General features: G+C 37.0%; 1 pseudogene across 1 annotated transcript; it reads right to left on the reverse strand.

Moving 5' to 3' along the window:
- Positions 1–5,720: 5,720 nt before the first annotated feature.
- On the reverse strand, positions 5,721–6,547 carry LOC114638607 (annotated as a pseudogene). The gene has a single exon (XR_003713902.1). The product of XR_003713902.1 is annotated as a DCN1-like protein 1 pseudogene (transcript).
- Positions 6,548–11,164: the final 4,617 nt, after the last annotated feature.

Genomic DNA, 11,164 nt, shown 5'->3' on the forward strand with positions numbered 1-11,164 from the left:
AGGAATCACCATCCCTGACCTCAAGCTGTACTACAGAGCAATAGTGACAAAAACTACCTGGTATTGGTACAGAGACAGGCAGGAAGATCAATGGAATAGAATTGAAGACCCAGAAATAAACCCACACTCCTATGGTCACTTGATCTTTGACAAAGGAGCTAAAACTGTCCAGTGGAAAAAGGACAGCATTTTCAACAAATGGTACTGGTTCAACTGGAGGACAACATGTAGAAGAATGAAAATTGATCCATTCTTATCTCCTTGTACAAAGCTCAAGTCTAAGTGGATAAAGAACCTCCACATAAAGCCAGATACACTGAAACTAATAGAAGAGAAGGTGGGGAAGACCCTCGAATACTTGGGCACAGGGGAAAAGTTCCTGAACAGAACACCAATGGCATATGCTCTAAGATCAAGAATTGACAAATGGGACTTCATAAAATTGCAAAGTTTCTGTAAGGCAAAGGACACTGTCAATAGGACAAAATGACAACCAACAAATTGGGAAAAGATCTTTACCAATCCTACATCTGATAGAGGGCTAATATCCAATATATACAAAGAACTCAAGAAATTAGACTCCAGACAACCAAATAACCCTATTAAAAAAATGGGGTATAGAGCTTAACAAAGAATTTTCAATGGAAGAAATTCGAATGTCCGAGAAGCACCTAAAGAAATGTTGAGTGTCCTTAGTCATCAGGGAAATGCAAATCAAAACAACCCTGAGATTCCATCTCACACCAGTCAGAATGGCTAAGATTAAAACCTCAGGTGATAGTAGATGCTGGCGAGGGTGTGGAGAAAGAGGAACACTCCTCCATTGTTGGTGGGACTGCAAGATGGTTCAACTACTTTGGAAATCAGTGTGGCGGTTCCTCAGAAAATTGGACATAGCATTACCTGAGGATCCAGCTATACCACTCCTAGGCATATACCCAGAAGATGCTCAAACATATAACAAGGACTTATGCTCAACTATGTTCATAGCAGCCTTGTTTATAATAGCCAGGAGCTGGAAAGAACCCAGATGTCCTTCAACTGAGGAATGGATTCAAAAAATGTGGTATATTTACACAATGGAGTATTACTCAGCTATTAAAAATAATGAATTCGAGAGGTTCCTAGGTAAATCGATGGAACTAGAAATCATCATCCTGAGTGAAGTAAGCCAATCACAAAAGAACACACATGGTATTCACTCACTGATTATCGGATATTAGCCCAGAACCTTAAAATGCCCAAGATGCAACTCACAGGCCACATGAAGCTCATAAAAAAGGAAGACCAAGTGGGGGTGATTCAGTTCTTCTTAGAAGGAGCAACAAAATACTCAAGGGAGCAAATATGGAGACAAAGTGAGGGACAGAAACTGAAGGAGGGGCCATTTGAAGACCTTTCCACCTGAGTATCCATCCCATGTGCAGTCACCAAAGGTAGATGCTGATGTGGAAGTCAGGAAGTGGATGCTGATAAGAGCCTGATATGGATGTCTCCTCAGAGGCCTTCAAGAGTCTGACATATTCAGAGGCAGATGCTCACAACTAGCCATTGAACTGATCATGGGGTTCTCAATGGAGGAGTTAGAGTGAGGGCTGAAAGAGATGAAAGGGTTTGTGGCACCATGAGGAGAGCAACAATATCAACCAACCACAGCTCCCAGGGTCTAAACCACCAGCCTGGGAGCACTTAGGGAGGGATCCAGGGCTTCAGCTGAATACATAAGAGTGGAGGGCCCTGCTGGGCATAGGTGGAAGATGAGATCCTTGACCTCATGAAGCCTGAACGCCCCAGGGTGTGGGAATTTTGAGGGTGGGAAAGTGGGATTGGGGGTGGTAGGTAGGGGTTACATTCACAGAGAAGAAGGAGGAGGGGTAAGGGGATAGGGGGTTCCCAGGTGGGTGGGGGATGGGGTAAGGGGACAACATATGAAATGTAAATAAAAGATCCAATAAAAAAAAAAAGTCCGGTGGTACAATGAAAAGAGAATATTGATTAATTACTAATAGGCAATGTTTTAGAAGCCTTAAAATTTCATGGGAAACATCACGTTAATGGGAAAATTTTAAAGAAAAAAATTTTCTATCACTGAGCAAGAAGCCAAGGAAATAATAAAATAATGTTCTAGGTGTCCTCTATACATCCAAACTCCTTTACCTGCTGTTATTAACACATGGGGTATCAAAATAAATGATATTTGGATATTTATCATTTTGTAGAATTTGTAAAACAAAGGTATATACACAGTACCTTTGACACATAATTAAGGTTGCAATGGAAATTGCTTTAAATTTTGAAAAGGCTGATTGTATATTTACACTTATTGGAAATAATGGCAATTATGTGGCTACCAGCTCAAATTAAGACTGATAATGCTCTCATATATGTATCCAATAAGATGAAGCAATTCTTTGTATATTACAATATAAAACATATTACTGGTGTAGCACACAAAACTACAGAACAAGCAGTTGTAGAAAGAGACAATCGTTCCTTTATAAAAATGTTGATTAAATGATAAGAAGAGAAAACGCACAGGGACAGACTTAATAATACTTTGTTAATTCTAAGTTTTCTCAATATTGGCTTAAAAAAAAAAGGAATAACAGCAGCTGAGAGACACTGGGATAACAAAATAACTGAGAAATTAGGTGAACCAATATACTATTAGGAAGTGTTGTCATTAGAGTGGATACTTGCAATAGCTTTAAGATGAGGATGTGGTTATGATTATGTATCTACAGGGAATAAAAAATATGGTATTAACAAAACTTATAAAAATTGTATCTGACCAGGGAAAACCTTTTATCAGTTGAAATATACATGTTTTCAAGAAGCAAATACCCTAGGTGAATCCCTCTCACAGACTGGCTCAGTTAGTGATCTCTCCAAAGTGTGCATGTAAAACAAATTCAAAAGGTCTAGCCCAAATGATCATTCACACAGAGAATGGAAAACTCAGAGCCTGGAAAACACAGAGGTTAGACAACACATCTATTGAACAACACAGAAAATATACAGACCACACAGAAACTAGATAGAAAAAGATACAACTAGTTTTCCCATGATTAGGCCAATATCCTAATGTTCACAGGTTACACAAAATATATTTTGTCTCTTGACAAGTAATTTTAAGAACGTGACTCCCCTATTCTCCAGAAGGTGGGATGGATGTTTTTGGTCATTTGATATGGTATGGTTGTTATTGTCTAAAGTCACTTGGTTATGGTCAGAGAGGAAACAAAGTAATTTTTAAACCAAGGATTTTACTTTGCTATCTAATAATGAGTAAAAAGATGGAAAAAGAGAAAAATAATAACAAATAAATAAATAAATAAATAAATAAATACTAGTCTTAAATATTTTACTTTGGCATAGATTAATATATCTTCACAGAATTTAAGATTGCTTTGTTTGATTATTGTTTAGTGATAAAAATTTAATGTTTTGTGTGACTATTGTATCTAGATAGAAATTTAAGTTAGTTTTTTTTTATTTGAAAAGTTGTACATATGTAGCTTATTTAAAATATGATAAAATGTTCTAGTTTTATGGTTCTTATAATTATTTCTATTGTGTATATATTGTTAATGTTAGAGAAAAATACAAGTTTTTAAACAGGGGGATATGAAGTGGAAATTTCTGATTTCTTTTTTATTAATCATTTTATTAATTTATATTTCAAATGATATCCACATTTCCAGTTATCCCTCTACAACCTCCCATCCTATCTGCTCTCTACCCCTTCCCCTTTGCCACTATGAGGGTGCTCTGCCACCCACTCACCCACTCTTGCCTCTCCCAATTTGTATCCCCTTAAGTTTGGGCATCAAGCACCCCTCCTCTGCTACATTTTTATCTGGAGGCCTGGTTCCTTCTATGTATACTTATGGTTGGTAGTTTAGTCATTGGGAGCTCTGGGTGATCTAGTTAGTTGATATTATTCTTCTTTTGGGCTTACAATCCCCTTTAGCTCCTTAGTTCTTCCCCTAGCTCTTCCGTTGGGGTCCCAAGGCTCAGTCTGATGGTTGGTTCTAAGTGTCTGCATTTGTATTGGTCAGGTACTGGTTAGAACCTCTCAGGGAACAATATTAGACTGCTTTTAGCACTGTCAGCAAGTATTTCTTGGCATCAAGAATAATGTGGGGGTTTGGTGTCTACAGATGCCCTAGGTGGAGCAGTCTCTGAATGTCCTTACATTCTGTCTCTTCCACTTTTTGTCCCTGTCTTTCCTTTGGACAGGAACATTTCTGATTTAAAAATTTTGAGCTGGGTGGGTAGCCTCATTACTCAACTGGTAGCCATGCCTATGTACTTGAGGTGGCCTCTACAGGATCTAACTCCCCTTTGTTGGTATTTCTGCTTTTGCTGATACATTTCAAATTTGAACCAGTCTCAGTACAGTTAGTGTTATTTCAAATTGTCCTGGGTTTATGTTACCATCATATTTTTCCATCAATATCTCCAAGTCTCTTTTCTATTCCACTCTTCTTAATAAAAAAAATTATTTAAAAATAAAAGCTTCATTCTTATGAATCAATTATGGAATTTTTTTACTGATGTGAATCTTCTGGTGAATTAATAGTTAATATCAGGAAACATTCTTTGTATTTTTTATATACTTGTACAGTACAAAATTTATTTTTTAATTGATTCAATTTTTATGAAATATTTCCAATAGTTGGTAAATTTCAATGACAGTTAAATGAATTTGCATATTATATATTTATTCAATTTACTATAATTTTTATGTTTTACAACTTTTTTGAATTAAAATATAATTTATGGCTTAGTGTCCTACTTCTTATTTATTACTATTATTACTACTACTTCTTTTTTTTAAATTTAGAATATTATATTGTATAGCAATCCAAAACATTCAAAACAAATGAAATAGTTTAACTTATTCGAAAGGCATAGAAGCATTTCAAAACATAATGAAATCCGATTATGTGGTGTGTGATGCAGAGAGTGAAGTCTAACATTCGGTCTCATTACAATGTTTTTTAAATAAAAATTCACTGCAGGACACTGTGTATAAACTTGGGTAAGATAACCACAGACTTGTTTTGTAGAACCTTGGTGAGAGTCTGAGACACAAGACACATTTTTAGGGAGTCACAAATTATCCTTTTTTTTTTTCATGTGTTGGTTATTTTGACATTTCTTTTATCAGGTATTCTACTCACACCAACAGTACATGTGGTTTGCCAGGAAAATTAAATTCCCCCAATCAAACACCATTCCAGATGCGGTACACTCAGATAAATCGCTCTCATTTGAAGTGCTACCAGCAGAGTCTTTGCAACTAGCCCAAAGCATATACTTAAGAAATTTTATAAATTGTTTGCGATGTTCATTATTATGTTTAATTCTCATGCCAAACTGTTTTCTGATGAAGACAGCATTGTGCTTTATGCAAGAATGGAAACCTCAAAATAATCACCATCAAGCTTCTATGACTTATGGGAAGACAAACTAAGATGGTCCGCAGGTATAAGATGAAATTCACAATGTTAGAATTATAAATGTTTAGAGTGGCCCAGAATAGAAGACAAGCTCAAACCACCAGTAGAAAAATGGAGTACGATTTGGTCCAAGATGTATCCTTAGAGTTTCGTCTCAACTCTCAGTTTGAACTATGAGGATTGATCTTCAGTTCAGTCTAGCCAGCAGAAATTGACTGTGCATTTTTCCGTTGTATTTATTGTTATTGTACAGACTATATACATTATAAAAGGTTCCTTTAGTGCTACACTGTTGTACTTTTTGTCCCAGCAATTTGAGGGCATGCAAATTCCACAAAGTCATCAATAAGAACAGGCCATGCTCCTTCTTCATCATAATTGGACATGTCATCTGCAATCATTGAACTGAAGTCTAACAGAAGATTCCACGTGTCTTTTGGTATTGATCATCTATGGTGCTCCAACAAAAATTTATTCCTTAAGTCTAAGAATTTAAATCTTCCATTAAGCAGTAAGTTCCAGTAAGCAATGACCATTTCTAGATCTAATCCTTTTGGTCCTGGATTCTTTGCAAAATTAAAAGTAAACTGGTAAAAATCCTTAAATAGTCCTGGTACTTTCAATTCTTGTTCCATCTTGGGTATTTGGGCCTTTAGTTTTTCTATGCTGTCACATCCTAACTCTGTCATGCCATCCATAAACTCTTGTTTGGAGAACTTGCACTGTGTGGCCACCCTGAACTTCCATGCAATGATCAACACACTGATGCTGGCTGGATCGAGGGCCAGATCATCACAGAACTGTTGTACACAATCTATTCCAATTTTACTTTCATCTTGAGGGTTTTTGTATCTAGTGTACAGTTGTTCTAACTTCTTCCTGTCCAAGGATCCTTTTACACTCTCCCATATATAAAGTTCTGGATTTTGAAAAAAATTATCTGTTGTAACGTCTAACTTCCAGTCATTTTCAGAAAGACAACTTACTGCAGTTTTCTCACTAGATTGTGTGAAGATCATAAACTGACAAACTTTATCCTTCTGCAATGATTTCAACTTGTTCATTTTGGTTTCCTCCGGACCTTTCCCCTCCTCCTCCAGCTCTGCAGCGAATGGACCACAGTGACAGAGACAGCGCCTCTCACGTGCTCGCCGGGCTCCGGCTCATGCTCAGTGCAGAGGCCTGCAGAGCAGCCAGGCCACCGTAGGCGGAGGCGCTACTATTTCTACAATTGCAACTATTTTATTTACTTTAGATTTTACATTGTTTCAAGGAGGCTGTAACTGATTTATAATGAAGTTTAAATGTTAAAACTGTAAAATATCTGAACAGAATGATAAGAATAAGGAAATATTAGAAGTAATGATAAACAGACAAAATATGTGATCTGAAGATCTGCATATTCACCATAATTTTGCCAATCTGACAGGCAAAGTGAAGATTAGCTCATAGCTAATTAAAAGGTAGATATACTCATTTGTTTAAGAAATATTTACTTAGATCTACTAACTAATCCATTAAAATATTTGATACACTTAAAAATACAAACTAAACTAGTTTCTCTGGTGAAGCATGTTTTTCTGGAACTGAGTCCAGAGTGAAATTTCTTTTATAGAACACCATGAGCATATTACTATATAATATACTATCATAATCAATAGCAATTACATTGTAGATAAAATAATTGATTTCAGAGGAAAATTTGATATCATTACTTTTACTATATATTTAGTAGCTAATCATAAAAATAAGAAATTTAAAGCTGTTATTTAAGAAATCACATGATGTGGCTTCCTAACATATTTCACTGCTTATCAGACTTACACTAGAGAGACATTTTAAAATAGATCTAATTTAGCTCTAACACCAACTTTGCTATCCTAAAAAGCTGAATTTTTGAAATTTCACAGAAAAAAAACAAAACAGAATTTCTGAACACTTCCCTATAGCTGTGTAAAGCATCGTATTTTATTAATATATGACCAAATAATGTATAGCCTTGAAATTAAATTTGAGTTATATGTATATAAAGAATAAAAATAAACAGAATTAATGAAAAACCAAAATTAATACAGTGGAATATTACCCAAATATGTTTGTAAAAATCTGCTATTCCACTACTTTCTATTTTCTTCAGGAAATTCTTAATGTATTTTTAAAAAGTATTTTCATATTTTTTTAAATGAAAATCCTACACAGTTTAAGTTGTATATCCTACAAAAGTACAATAGCTATTATTCTCTTGTCTCCTAAATCTAAATTGCTCTTTTATTTTTATGATTTTTTAATTTATGTGTGGATTGAGCATCATGGGATATATGTGGAAGTCAGAGGACAAGTTAAAGGATTAAACTCCCTTTATTCACCATGTCACTCCTACATGCCACTGTAATCCTCTGTGTGAAAGTATAAGCAAGTCAAGAATTAGATGTTTTCTTTGATAAGAGTTTTCCTCTTCATAGTGTCTCTCCACAGCAAGACACCAGAAAAAAACTACCCCGAACCTCTTTCCTGATACATTTTTAGTGGTCTACATTTTAGTTTTACTTTACTCTATAAACGCGACTATGTTAAAGAATGTTAAAATTAATATAATATTGTACATTATGTTTAATTATTTTCTTTATTTCAAATCCCAAACTGCAGTTTTCCCTTCCTCCTGTTGTCCCAGCCTTTTCTCCCAACCTTCCATCATCCATTCTTTCTCCATTTCTCTTCAGAAAAAGTGAGATCCCCCAAGGATATCAAAACACCATAGCATATCAAATTGCAGTAAGACTAGGTACAGCTTTTCCTATTGAGGTTATAAAATGATAGCCCAGTAGAGAAAAAGGGTACCAAAGTTAGGTAGTGCAGTCAGAAACAGCCCGCTCTCCCTGCTTTATGAGTCTCATGTGGAGACCAAGCAGAACAACTGTTATATATGTGCAAAGGGCCTAGGTCAGTCCCATGCATTCTCCTTGTTTGGGGATTCAGTCTCTGTGGGTTTCAATGGGGCCAGGTTAGTTGGTTCTGTAGGGTTTCTTGTGGTGTCCTTAATAGCACTGGCTAATAAAATCCTCCTTCCTTCTGTTCCACTTTATTCCTTAAATGTTGACCTATTATTTTGCTATGGGTCTTTCTATTTCCATCAGTTGCTGAGTTAAAGTCTATCTGATGATGGTTATGCTAGGCTCCTATCTGCAAGTATAGCAGAGTATCATTAACAGTGTCAAGAATGAGCTCCCACTCATGGTATGGGTCTCAAGATGGAGTTTGCTATTCCTCCTCCCCTTTTTCTTTATCTTTGCTCCTGCACATCTTTTAGACAAGAAAACTTGTAGGTTAAAGGTTTGGAGGGTGGTTTGGTATTCAAATCTCTTAATTGGAAGACATGCCTGGTTACAGAAGATGTCCAGTTCAGACTCCATATTTCTCATTGCTAGAAGTTTTATCTTTGATCACCCTCACAGATTCCTGGAGGTTTCCATTGTCCTAGGTTTCAAGGTCATCTCAGAAATGTCCTTCCATTCCAATTGTCTCTCCCAGTACTCTCTGACTCTGTCTTTCTCTCCACCTGATCCCTCCTGTTCTCATCCTCATTCCTATCTCCTTTTGTTCCCTACCCATACCTACATTATTTATTCTATTTCCCCTTTATGAGATTAAGGCTTCTCTAATTGAGCCCTATTTATAACTTTGTTTCTTTTGGTCTGTGGACTGTAGCACGGTGTTTACTTTACTTTAATGGCTAATATCCACTTATAAGTGAGTAAGCACCATGTTTGTCCTTCTAGTATCCTCTATTTGCCTGGAAATTTTTTGATATCAGTGTTTTTAATAGCTGAACAGCATTCCATTGTGAAAATGTATCATGCTTTCTTTATCCATTTTTTTTTGTTTTCCCTTTTTATTGGTTAATTTGTTTACTTATACTTCAAATGTTATACCCCTCCTGGTTTCCCCCAAAAAAACTCCCCACTATACCCCCTCCCCTGACTGCACAAGGGTGGTACCCCACCCACGTACCCACTCCTGCCTAACACCCTGTCATTTCCTTATGCTAGGGCATCAAACTTTCACAGGACCCAGGACTTCCCTGCCCATTGATGCCAGACAATGTGCCTCCACCATATATACAGCTGGAGTAATAGGTCCCTCCATGTATATTCTTTGGTTGGTATTTTAGTCCCTGGGAGCTCTGGGGAGTTCTGATTGGTTGATATTGTTGTTCCTCCCATGGGTTTGCAAACCTCTTCAGCTCCTTCAGTCTTTCCCCCAACTCTTCTCTTAGGATTCCCATGCTCAGTCTGATGTTTGGCTGCAAGCATCCACATCTGCATCCATAGGGCTCTGACAGAGGCATCCACATCAGGTTCCTGTCAGCGAGCATTTCTGGGCATTAGCAAGTGTCTGGTTTTGGTGGCTACACATGATATGGACCCTCAGGTGGAACAGTCCCAGGACAGCCCCTCCCTCAGTCTCTGCTCCACTCCTTGTCCCTGCATTTCCTTTAGACAGGAGCAATTTTGGGTTAAAATATTATGAAAGGTATGTGGCCCCATCCCTTAGCTGCAGGCCATGTCTAACTGTTAGATATGATTTCTCTAGGTTTTATTCCCAATTTGTTGGGTATTTCAGCTAATGCCATCCCAGTTGGGTCCTGGGAGTCTCTTGCTTTTTTGGCATCTGGTACTTTCTCGTAGCTAATCCCATTTCCCATGCCCCATTGCTGCAAACCTCTGTTCAATTTCTTGACCTTCTGTACATCTAGACTATCTCCTCTTCATCTATTTTTCATTTGGAAGATATGTAGTTTTGGCTTTCCCCCCTCAGTTTCTGGCTATCACAAATAAAGCTGGTATGAACATACTTTTGTAAGTTTCCTTGTGAAATGTTAGATTGTCCTTTGGATATATTCCAAGGAGTGATATAGCTGCATCTTGAGGTAGATCTATCCACAATTTGCTGAGAAACCATCAAATTGATTTCCAAAACAGCTGGACAAATTTGCAGTTGAGGAGTGTTCCCTTTGCTCTACATCCTCACCAGTATAAGGTTTTTTATCTTAGTCATTCTGATGCATGTAAAATTGAATCTCACAGTCCCTTTAATTTGCATTTCCTTGATAGCTAAGTGCCTGGAGCCTCCTGGCCCAGAGAGTTTAGTGTGGGGATAAAGATTAGGACTCTGGTGTGGTTTTAAAGTCTGAGGGTCTCAGCACATTTTAGCTCTCTAGCTGTACTGAAATGCTAATGATAACTTCTAAAAAATCCTAAAACCTTTCTTGCTACTTCTGAGGGTAAGAGACTGCAGGCTTAAGTGATTAACACCTGTAGCCTAACAGCTCAGTATTAAGTAAAGAGGCCTTTGTTCTATCTCAGCAGGAATTTCTAGGCTCTAACTGCTAGTAGGAAGTTGCAGGAAGAAAAAGGGACACTTTGAAAAGTTACTATAGAGTTAATTACTGGGTTATGAAAACTTTCCTATTAAAGCTGTCTTAAAAGGGGGCAGGGAGAGTGGAAAGATCCTAAGCGGGGTAAGGGAAAAATTCTTCTAATTGGGGAAAGGGAAAAGCTTCTCTCTTTTTGTCTAAAAAGTGTTCTGTCCAGAAAAGTTCTCCTCAGCTCAGTTCCTCCCTCAACTCAGTTCTGATCCTTCTCTTTGTCCTCAGCACTGAAAACATTTTTCAGAATACATGATCACATGTTAAAAAG

Source organism: Grammomys surdaster, unplaced genomic scaffold, assembly GCF_004785775.1.
Source record: "Grammomys surdaster isolate TR1022 unplaced genomic scaffold, NIH_TR_1.0 61, whole genome shotgun sequence".
NCBI lineage: Eukaryota > Metazoa > Chordata > Mammalia > Rodentia > Muridae > Grammomys > Grammomys surdaster.